Source organism: Octodon degus, unplaced genomic scaffold (genome assembly GCF_000260255.1).
Source record: "Octodon degus isolate 3935 unplaced genomic scaffold, OctDeg1.0 scaffold00144, whole genome shotgun sequence".
In the NCBI taxonomy this organism is placed as follows: domain Eukaryota; kingdom Metazoa; phylum Chordata; class Mammalia; order Rodentia; family Octodontidae; genus Octodon; species Octodon degus.
This window is the reverse complement of record NW_004524720.1, coordinates 7,517,453-7,529,398: the sequence shown is the minus strand read 5'-3', so window position 1 is coordinate 7,529,398 and position 11,946 is coordinate 7,517,453.

The window sequence follows — 11,946 nt, the reverse complement described above, 5'->3', positions numbered from 1 at the left end:
TTTTCTTGATTCTGTTTGATGCCAGTGCTTTCTTTCACCATTTGTACTGTTGCTCTCCCTCCCTCCTGACTACTAAGGGGTGTTTCACTGGAACTATTTCTTTTCCCTTTTCTTGTCCTGCTAATATGAAATAAAAGTTTCTCTTTCTTTTTTTCCTCCTTATCCTCTGACAAGATTTAACTACACATTCTCTTATCATTTCTACACCCCTTACTCTTTAATTTCTTTCCTAAATAACCATTTATAATAGCTTGGTAAGGTCAGAGGTAATTTTCTCCCAATTGATTTAAAGGGTAGTTTAGCCTTCATTTGATATATCAGCAGTCTCACTACACAGTTTGGGTTCATTAGTGAGCCTCCTGTTTCAGCCTCCCCAGCACTGGGATTACAGGCGTGCCTAATGTCAGTGGTCATGGCAGGGCCAGCATAACATGCGGTCTGGAGATCAAAAGACTTGGTAGAGAATGGTCAGTCAGCAAATGAGAAAGGCAAAAGACTGACAAGATAATACCATAAAAGCTAAAGGGAGAGAATGCTTTAGGAAGGGAAGGGTGCAATAATAAAATGCAATTTGTATATATCAATGTCAAAGATGAATATAATTTCTGTACATCACAACCACACACTAGTAAAACTTTTTACATTAAAAAACCCCATTTATTTACAAAGAGAACTTAGCCCAGTAAAGTTTATGATTTCATGACTATGATGAGCTGGCTGATTCTAGTTTTTAGTTTCAATGTTCTGAATGATGCTGATTCTACTTCCACCTGGTGGCATCTTATAAACATGGCAGAACATTTTCAAATATTGAAAAGTTCGTATTTTGTTTTTTTTTACTATCTTTTCAAATCTCAAATTCAAAGAAAACAGAAATTTGTGAATCATGTGTTTCCTTTTGTCTGGAAGTCTACATAGTGTTTCTCTGCTCTGCCAGGAATGAAAAATGGTTAGGTTTGGTTCTCTTTCATCTTCCCTGTTAGTTTGTAACAACTCAAGTTTCTGAAGAAGAAAAGGAAGGTCCATGAGAGTCTCAACCACTTGAAAATACAGAGAATTCTGCTTCCAGATATACTTTTAAATGCCATCCATGAAAGGCAACAAAAGCTATTAGTAATTCTTTTACAAGGACAAAGAGAGAAGTCTGTATTGCATGATAGGAAGTCATTTTTTTCCCATGTGACTATCTGACTAATTTAGGGATGTAAAATTCAAACCTGCCCTGCTTTGGCCTGTTAACCTGAGAAACATAAAATTTTGTAAATAAGAAGGAAATGAAAGCTTGAAAGGTGGGGAGGGCACTAGGAAAAAGAGGAATCAAGATGTATCATAAGCAGCTACAAATTCTCTATGATAAATATGATCATTACATTTGTAAAAAATGTCCCAATAATTTTTTTTAATTTTTTTTAAATAATAAGTCTAATTATTCTCATTACAACATGAAACCACTAGGAGTCACTCAAGATAAAACTTGCTGTTGTACTGGAAATTATGATGGGAGTAGAAAAGGCTTTTATAATGTTAGTGGGAATTTTATCATGTTAATAGAGAAAATTGAATTTCCACCTTTACAGCACACCTGAAAGTGACCTCTTTCTAGCCTAGAGCTCCCAGGAAATAGTTTTGTACTCCCTGTGCCACATTTTTACAGTGGATGGAATTGGCTTTTGTCAGAAAAAAATAATTAAGTAAACTCACAAAACTCAAAAAGTGTGTTATCACAATGTCTGTTGGTAAGATGGGGGTTAATGTTCAAGCTTCGAGTTTGCCAGAGCCTCTCCTGGGAGTTTTGGTTCAAATTTCAGCAGCAACCCACAGTTGGTAAGGAGCAAGATCATGTGAATTCTTTTTAGGCAGAGGGAACTGAGGTTCACTTTCTTAAAATATGCATCTGTTTTTTTTTTTTTTACTGTGACTTTTTCTTTTCAAGACTTCTGCAAACCACAACTTGCAAATGGTATGAATTCAGCAAATGTTGGGGCACAATCAAGAAGTGAGAAATGAATGCAGATTTAATTTCTGTGCCTTTGCTTTCTCATATTTCTTGTTTTCTGACTAACTCTTAACCTGACACAGCCTCTCTCAGGGTTTTGTCTTCCTGAGAGGTGAATATACTAATAAATGAAATTTTCCATTGCCATTTAAATATTGTAGATGCATGAATTCAGCAAAATGATCCAATATAGTCCAGTAGTGCATAATAAGGTTATCTGTATGCCTGGCAATACCAGATGTTGTTGACTTGAGCTTTTCACAGCTCAGCATATTAATATGGCTTTACTTTTTATACCTCATTTTTATAGTTTTCTGCTGGATGGTTAAGACCAAGATAAAGCAAGACCTGTATAACAACAAATGTAACTTTTGTATCTGATAAAGTCAGTTAAATACCCTCAGGATTTACTTTGAAAACCTGTACCACAGTTTGTTGATCCTTTCTCAGTGTCAGCCATGTGGATGAGTCATGGTCATTGCTTGACCAATTTGTTCTCTGTGAAAGCCTGAGAGAATGTTTTCTCTCTAGGTGACTCTCCTTAGGTGCATTATATGAGAATACCTGTCTCTGACAAAACTAAACAAAAAAGGGGGATATAAATGAAGGACCTATGAAGACGAAATATAAGAAGTAAAGCCATGTTGTTATGTTGAACTGTGGGGGCTCAGGCCAATAATTTCTGACATTGCCAGTTAAACAGAAGACCCAATGCTATTATGGGCTACTGGACTCTTTTAGAATATTTTGCTGAGTTTACACACCTATAATATTCAATAACAGAACTTAGAAAAAATGGGGTATACCGATGAATGTCCATTTTGTATCTGTGTATTCAAAGTGGTTAGGATGGATATATAGTTGCATTCTCTTAATGAATAGAATGATTTGTTCTAATGGTGTTTGTAAATAGGATCTCAAGTCCGCATCTTGTACAGCAATTAACCACTAAGAAGAATATATGCAGTGTATTATTTGTTGAAATTGTACTTCTGATTTGATTTGAAACTGTCTCATTGCTATCTGTTTATCAATAAAATTTTGAAAAAAAATAAAAGTAAAAAAAATGAAGGACCATTTTGTATCTATATATACAAAATAGTTAGGACAGATATACAGCTACTTTCTCTTAGTTTGATGAGAAAAAAGAGCTGTACTCATAGTGTGTGGACAGGATATCATGTCTGCATCTTGTACCATGACTAACTACTATGAAGACAGCAATATGCAGTGTATTAATTATTATAACTGTCCTACTAACCTGTTTTGAAAATGTCTCATTGCTATTTCTCAATAAAATTACTGAAAACTTTTTTCATTTTTCTTTTTTTTTCATTTGATGTATTTGGTAGAGGGTCTCATTACACAGCTTGAACTCGTAGTGATCCTCCTATTTTCAGCTCCTCCCAGCACTGGGATTAGAAGCATGCATCACCATGCCTGAACTCATTTCCTGGCTCAGTGCACCCTGGGGGCGGGGCTGGCTTGGGTTGTGGGACCAGGGATCAGACTCCTGGTCCCTATGCTTGCCAAAGCAGGTGTGGTAAATATATTTCTAAGCTGCTATTTTACATTTTTATCACTTAAGTACAAATATAATTCTTCCTGATAGAAGGGTAATACTGGCATTTAATTCTAGTAAAGCTTCAACTACAAAATCTGCATTAGAAAAACACACTTCACTCATGCATTTGATTTCAGCTCACCATATAAATAAATGGCACTCTAAAAAGTTCTGGAGGAGTCTAGCAGGTTGCACAATTCAGATAAGAGGTTTTGCCCACAAGATGTCACTTTTTTAATAGAAACATTTACTACATGTCCCCAAATGCAATCTAAAAATTTCTCTCAACTGACAATTCCGCAGTCAAATGCTCTACAACTGAGCTATACCCCCACTAACTGATAATTCCATTGTTAATATAATTTTTTACATAAATGTACTTTTAAATATACTTATACATACATTTATATCTCATACATTTTAATATACTATCATATAATTTTATTCTCACAAGTGTTTTTACCTGTATAGCACATACTTTTATACAAATATAATCTTTATAGTCATACACCCAATTTTGTATATGTTGGTCTACAGAATGTTTCAGTCTCTTTCCCATCACTGGGGCATGATACCTGACATTCACAGCTAAAGGAGAATAGGTTTAGTTTGGTTCACTCTCTGGTCCATAGTTTTTGGGAGACCAGAAGAGAACATGAAGGCCTAATTGGCTTCCTCTATAAGCACTAGGGGAAAAGGCAGCATGACCGCATGCTGACACACAGCAGGGGATAGTTAATGCAGCTGACATTGACAAGCCCCACTGAAGGTGGGAAACAGATGAATCTTGTCTTGCTCTAATTTCTTATACCTGTGTCTAAGTGAATAAGAGTAGAATGTGCCAGTCACTCAGGGCTCTTTGTGAAAGGGAGACAAGAGCATCCTGTCTAACCAATTTTTGATAAGGACACTCTACTTCTGAAAGAAGGAGGAAGAGAGGGAGTTAGGGTTCTTTACTCTCATCCCATCCTCCTTCCAGGGTGCACTAAGTGTGAGATGTTGTCATGTCTCTTAGCCCCACATGTTAACCTAGGGTATGTCTCTTTGTAATTTACCCTCATGTTTCCTTACTCAGGTACAAGTTAATAGCCTTGTGGATACAAATGGTGCCTGGACATGGACCTGACTGATGAGGTACAACCAGGGAAAAGTACTGTGGGTCAGAGAGTGGCACTTCTTCAGTGGAGAAGTGTTCACTCACAAAAAGGAAACATTGAAGAAAAAAGGAAAAGAAAGGAAGAAAGGAATGTGAGTGCACAAAGAAATCTCAATTAGAGTAATGATACTAACTCAAAGAATTTTGGTTCATTACCAAAATTTCTCATTTGTTGCAAGATGTTGTCAAATATAATCACCAGTTGGGCAAGTTTAATGTAGAGAGTTGGGATCAAGTGAGAGAGGTTTGAGAACATGCTTATCCCCAAGGCTTTGTTATTGCACCTGAAATTTTCTCCACATGGAGCTTGGCCCATGTAGTTCTTTGTCCTTTAACTTCAGGAGAACATCTCACACTTAGTACACCCTGGAAAGAGGATGGGATGAGGGTAAAGAGCTCTGGTACTCTCTCTTCCTCCTTCCCTTCCATCTCTTGTTAAGACAGAGGTAGATTCTCATCAAAAATTGATCAATCAGGATGCACTTAATAGAGAGCCCTTTGGGGAATATGCATTTCCAGTTAGTATTCATCCTGACTCTACTAATTCACAGCAAAATGTTCGTGAGCACAATCCTTTGAGGAATAAGTTGCTCAAAGAATTGAAGTCCAGTGTCATAAATAATGGGGATCAAGGACCTTTCATATTTGGTTTGTTGGAAACTGTCCAGGGAAACTACACCTGTCTCCCTTAGAAGCAAACATTTAACTAAGTTCTGCCTTTCTGCAGTGCAATATTTAACTTTTCATGAATTAGCAGCTAAGCAAGCTTGACCGAATCAGGCAACAGGACACTTGAAGATTATGGAAGAAATGCTTTTTGGGACAGTGCTGTGCTCAGATGTAATCTTGCTTTAGTCCTTCTAGACCAGGCTTATAAACAAATGGCTCTCATAAAGAAATGAGCCTTCTTTAGAAGAAGAGAAGGGTAACTCTTCCTGAAGTCAGTGCTCTCTCACTCAGTCTTTTTCACATGTTCTTCAAGGCCCTCCCCAAGAGACTCATTCAGTTCTTAACCAGGTTGTAAGAAACTGACTGGTGCCAGATACCACAAAACCACACATCAGAGATTACTATGTTGCAGCTGACTTTTGAGAAGGCTAAGAAGCACAAGAGGCCATCTGAATGACTAAAAATCTTGGAAACTAATGGAAAATATGTCAAGATGTGAGTATAGAAGGTCATGAGTCCTCTATACTTTCTGAAACTATGTTTAGTTTAATTAAATAAAATTAGACTTTTCCAAAAATACAACGTGTTAATTGTGCCAAAACAAGGCACATTCACAAATACTACACTTGATCACAGGCAAGAAAGACTGTAATTGCCCTTACCCTAAAGGGAAAAGCACAGAGTACTTGGCCACAATATCACAAGAGAAATAATTGGGCTAATCAGTGTCATACTAAATATCATTGAGATGGCACCCCACTGGCAGAAACTGGGATGTGGATCTGATGCCAAGCCCCAAAAATATTGAAGGTATTTCCAGCACAGGCTTACAGCCCCACTCCTCAGTGGGTCTCTGAAGGACAGTTGAGTCCCTTGTCACTGGAATGCCAGGAAACATGGGATTGGTCACTTGTTGCTGAGCAGGTGACTTTGATTATTGTATATAAACTTGTTAAAATCTCAATGAAAATCTGGGGCCCCCTTCCTTTAGGTACTATGTGCCCTATTCTAGTAAAAAGGTAGTTTAAACCCATAGGATGTTGCTGTACTCCCTGGGATTATTGTTTGGTACTGGTTGGGAGAATTGTGTTTTAGTGACATGATGCTTGGATCTTTCAATTTATTCCTTTACTGGCTGTCAGGACCACATAACTATTAGCTGAGAAGCTAAAGGAATTAGCAGCATCCCACATAAGCAAGTGCATTTCACCTAACACAGAACATCCATCCAAGTATACTCCTAAGATTAAAGGAAGATATTTTTGAGGGTTTGATACAGGTGCAAATGTTTCCATGATAGCTTCATCCCAAAGGCCACCTGCTTGGCCCATTGGAGCAGGATCCACCGTCTTGGTGAGGCTCAGATCATCCAGGTAGGTTATACAGAATGCTACAGCTCTGCCTTATGTAGGCCCTGTTAATTTTAAGGGAGCATTTCAGACATACTTCAGGGATTCCAGTCAGTTTGTTGGGCAGAGATCTGCTAAAAGAATGATGAATTCAGTTTTCTAATAAGGAGCTTCCACCTGTTGATAGAAGGGTACCTGAACCTGTAAAAGTCTATTGGACAAATGAAAAGTCCTGGTTATGAGAAAAAATTTTAGTGGGCATCATTATGGCTTCTCCTCATTCCCAAATAGCTCTTATTAAAATGGAAAATTGATGTAGATGTTTGGGTGAATTAGTAACTCTTGACAAATTAAAAGCTTATTTGTGTATGAGTGCTAGTGGAAAAAGTTGGAAGTGAGACATATTAAGATTTCCATTAGTCCATGGAATACTATTGTTTTTGTTATACTGAGTAAATCAGGAAAATCAAGGCTCCTTAGGATATAAAGGCTATTAATGAATGTATTTGTCCCAAGAGTACTTTACAGCTGGACTCCTCTCCCCTACTGCAACTGCATGGGATTGGCATATAACAGTTATCAATTTTAAGGACTGCTTTTTCATCATCTCTTTAATTCTGAAGGACTAAATTCATTTTGCTTTCTCTATTCCTGCCATTAACTTTGCTGAACCTACACATATGTAGCAATAGAGGGGATGATCAACAGCTCTACTCTGTGTCAGTATTTTGTAGGTCAGGCTTTAGAACTCTTAGGAAAAAAATACCTTCACATCTATACAATGCATTATGTAGATGATATATTGCTTGCTGTGAATTTTCAGTAACAATTTGTCCTTTTCACAGAGATTAAATGGGCTTTATTGCAACATGGATGGTACATACACCCAGAGAATTTTCAAACCATCTCCCCTTATAGTATTGTTTGGAAACTGGTAAAGGAAACAGTAGTTCAAGTCCAGTTAACATTGAGGAGATACTTGTTATAAGCATTGAACGGTTTAGAGAAATTATTGGGAAATGTTAATTGGATTCATACAAACTTAGGGAATCATATCTGAATATCTGCTCAAAAAAGTTTGAGTGGTCACTGCGCATTACCCCCAAGGGACTTATGGTAATTCTCCAGAGAGAGGGGACAGTTAAGTTAGTTACAACATCTTATCAGGGAATCTATATAAAATATTGCAAGGGAATCTAAATTTGAATTCCGGTTCCCTCACACCTGAGGCCCTTACAGAGCTCCAAATAACAGGACAATTTCTAATTAGTACTGCCTACTCTTCATTCTCCTATTGTACTTTTTTACAATAGTAAATAATAAATATCAATCTATTGAATGGCTTTATCTTCCTAAACAGTTTACACAGGAAAATGCTTATTCTACTGAGCCAACTCCCTTGCCCAAATAATTCTTTTTTTTTTTTTTTTTTGGTACCAGGGATTGAACTCAGGACCTGCCCTTGCCAGGCAGGCACTTACTCTGCTGAGCTATCTCCCTGACCTAAACAGTTTACTTAAAGCTCTAAGAAATGCACAGATGATGTGGGTACTCTCTAGGTACATGTGACCAATGGAGAAGTCCTTCCTGTGATGTGACCATGGAGGAATTTGACTCTGCTCTCCTTACCAGTGAAAGACTTCCCTCAGATGACAACCCAAGAAAAGTATTCAAGAAGCAGAAAGACTTGTTCATTGTCAGCACCTATATGAGAAATGAATACCTGGTGTCTATCAAGCACCCTTTGAATAGATTCACTGGAGGACATCTCTGAATGCCACTCGCAACTACATCCCACTTCACTGGAAGTTTCAATGGTCATCACCCAACACCCCCAAGGAATTTAGGGTAATTCTCCAGAGGGAGGGTACAGCTAAGTTAGCTACAATATAGGCAGTCCCATTTATGATATAGGCTAAGCCCCTAAAAATAGCCAGCATACATAGATCATAACCACGCATTGAGATATCAGTAAAGCCTATACAGTAGTCCTTTGCTATTTCACAGTTCAACTTTCACAGATGAACTCTTTCGTGTGTTTTAAAAAAATCTGTTATTTTTCACAGATGTTTTAGTATATCATGAGATTTAGCAGTACTGTACAATAGATGTATGTTGTTAAAATTACACAGGTTTATAAGTTTAGAAAACAGTTAAGAACATTAGAAGTACTTTTAAAAGTTGGGAAAAGTTTATAAGAAGGTGGGAAGGGTTTATTTATTTTATTTTAATTTTTTTCCATAATTTTATTGAGAAACAAATAGCGATGAGACAGTTTCAAAACAAATTGATAGCACAGTTTCAATAATTAACACATTACATGCATTCTTCCTAGTGGTTAATTGCTGTATAAGATTCAGACTTGTTATCTTATTTACAAACGCCATTAGAACAAATCCTTCTATTCATTAAGAGAATGTAACTATATATCTATCCTAACCACTTTGAATACACAGATACCAAATGGACATTCATCTGTATCCCCCTTCTTGTTAAGTTCCATCATTTAAATATTATAGGTGGTTTTCATCAAGTATTGATATGTTGAACTTTAAGTCCCTACAGAATATGATAAAAAACATTTAAAAATTAGAATATATTTTAAAAATAGGCATAAAGAATTATATACTTCTTATGTTTACACATAAATCCAAAAATCTCACCATATACAACCTTGAAGCAGGACAGTCCCACAATATTATTTTTCCTGTCTCTTGCTTTCATTCACCACCCCCTTCTTCTTGAACAACCACCTACCCAAGAGACATCATAGAAGCAACTGGCATGTCATGACAAGCAGGACTAGAATAAGACATTATTCTCTTTGCCCTTGAAACTTTTAAGTTATTTATTGTGTAGGTTTTACTATGGGTTGTTCCCTCCTAAACCCATGGTAAAGTGAAATCTGCACTGATTTCTTTTGTCATTGCTTTCTAGTTTCAGTGTATTATGAGCTGGTAATTTCCATAGGATAATTTGGATTCTTTCCTATATATTTAAGCCAGATTTATGGGGTAGTATTTGATACATTTTGGAGAATATTTGCTGTGCTGCTGAAAACAGTGTATATTTTGTTGTTGAGTACAACACTTGGTATTTATTAAGTTAATTTGTTCAAGTGGGTGGTGCAACTCTGATATATCTTCTTTGAGTTTTTTATTTTGTCTAGTTAATCTGCTTGTGCCTGTGGGTTATCTAGGTCTACCCCACGTTGATATACATAGTATGTTGGTTTTACAAATACAAAAAAAAATCATTCCCTATACAGAAATGTTTGACAAAATTTTGTTTTTATTTGCACATTGGCAAGAAGTGACAAACATGACCATAGCTATCTTTCCCACACAAGTACAAAGGTGGCCATCTTCTCCAAAATGGCAGAACAAACTAAGTGCATGAACCAAGGTGTCACTAAACATTGTGTCTTTTATGTCCACTAATGTTTGTTTTATAAAGTTGGGTGTGCCTGGGAGATATATTTACTATTGTTTCCTTCTCCTGTTGAATTATTCCCTTCACTATATATGGACTTCTTTACCACTTGTGATAGTTTTTACTTGAAGTCAACTTTGTCTTCAGTGGTAAAGGAAACCAGATATTCTTCAAATAATGAGATTAAATAACATGATCTTGAATAATCAGAGTCACAGAAGAAATCAAGCAAGAAAAGAGAAAGTTTATAAGCTTAAATGATAATGCTCGTGAGGTATATCATGTCCTATGGGAAACATGAAACCATTGCTAAGTAGGAAGATTATAGCTGTGAGTACTCACAGAAGAAAAACAGAGCAAACCGAAATAAAAACCTAATTATGTATCTCAAGGTTCCCAAAAATAAAAACATTGTAAATCCAAAGTTAGTACAAGAGGGCCAGGGAGATGGCTCAGTAGAATAAGCGCTTGCCTGTCAAGCACAAGAGCCTGAGTTCAATTCCTAGTTCTGAAAAAAAAAAAAAGTAAAAATTTTTGGGGGCCTGCCCATTAGCTCAGTTGTTTAAGTGACTGCTTAAACAAAGCAATCAGGATGCTGTGGTTCAATCCTTAAGCCTTACCAGATCTGCCCTGAAGGCATTCTTAGCCAGACCCAAAAATAAAAATAAAGAAAAGAAAAAAAAAGTTTGTACAAGGACATACATTATAAGATTGAGTGGAAAACAATAAAATTGAAGCATAAATGAATTAATTCTTCAAGAGAATAACAAACTACACAAATCCTTAGTCAAACTTATCAAAAGAAAGAAAGAATATGTCAAGACAATTGGAAGTGACAAAGGTAAGATCACAATCCAGTACTGAATCATAATGATGATTAGTAGTTACATCAAAAATCTGTACTCCAAGAAACTGAAGAATCTTGAAGGAATGTGTAGATCTTTAAATGCTAAGAATTATCAAACCCGAACCAAGAAATATGAAAACTCAACAGACCCAAATGGCAAAGACTGAAGCATTAATGAAAAGTCTTCCAACTGAGAAAGTCCCAAGGTCCAATGCAATAATTGTTGAATTCAATAAGATCTAATGCCAATATGTTTTGAACACTTTAATGATATGAACAATAAAAAAGCACCATTAAACTCTTTTCTAGAATCTAGTATTATTTTGATTCTATAACCAACGGAAGACACAACTAAAAAGAAAGCTACAGACTAATTTATTTAATTAATATAGACATAAAAAATCTTCATAAGATACTAGAACACAGAATGCACTAAATAATTAAAAAGATCATATGTCATGAGTAAGCAGGGTACATCCAGAGGTATAAGAGTGATTAATCACATGTAAATCAATAAATATAATACAGTACATAAACAGAAGCAAGAAAAAACCCACAATTATCTCAATAAATGCAGGAAAAGTTTTTGACAATATCCTACATTCATTCACAATAAAACTCTCATGAAAATAAGAATATAAGACCTTATTTCAATCTGGAAAAACTACTTAAGGCAAACTTATTGGAATATAAAGGTTCACATTAAATAAATCAGTAAAAGTCAAGGATTTTCACTATCACCACTCCTATTCCTAATATAGTTCTTGAAATATTAGAGCAATTGGGCAAGAGAAAGAAGGAAATGGATTAGGTATTTGAAAGGAATTTGTTTTTTTTTTTAAATAGTCTTATTTTATTTATTTATTTATTTATGAGAGAGAGAGAGAGAGAGAGAGAGAGAGAGAGAGAGAGAGAGAGAGTGGTGTGTGTGTG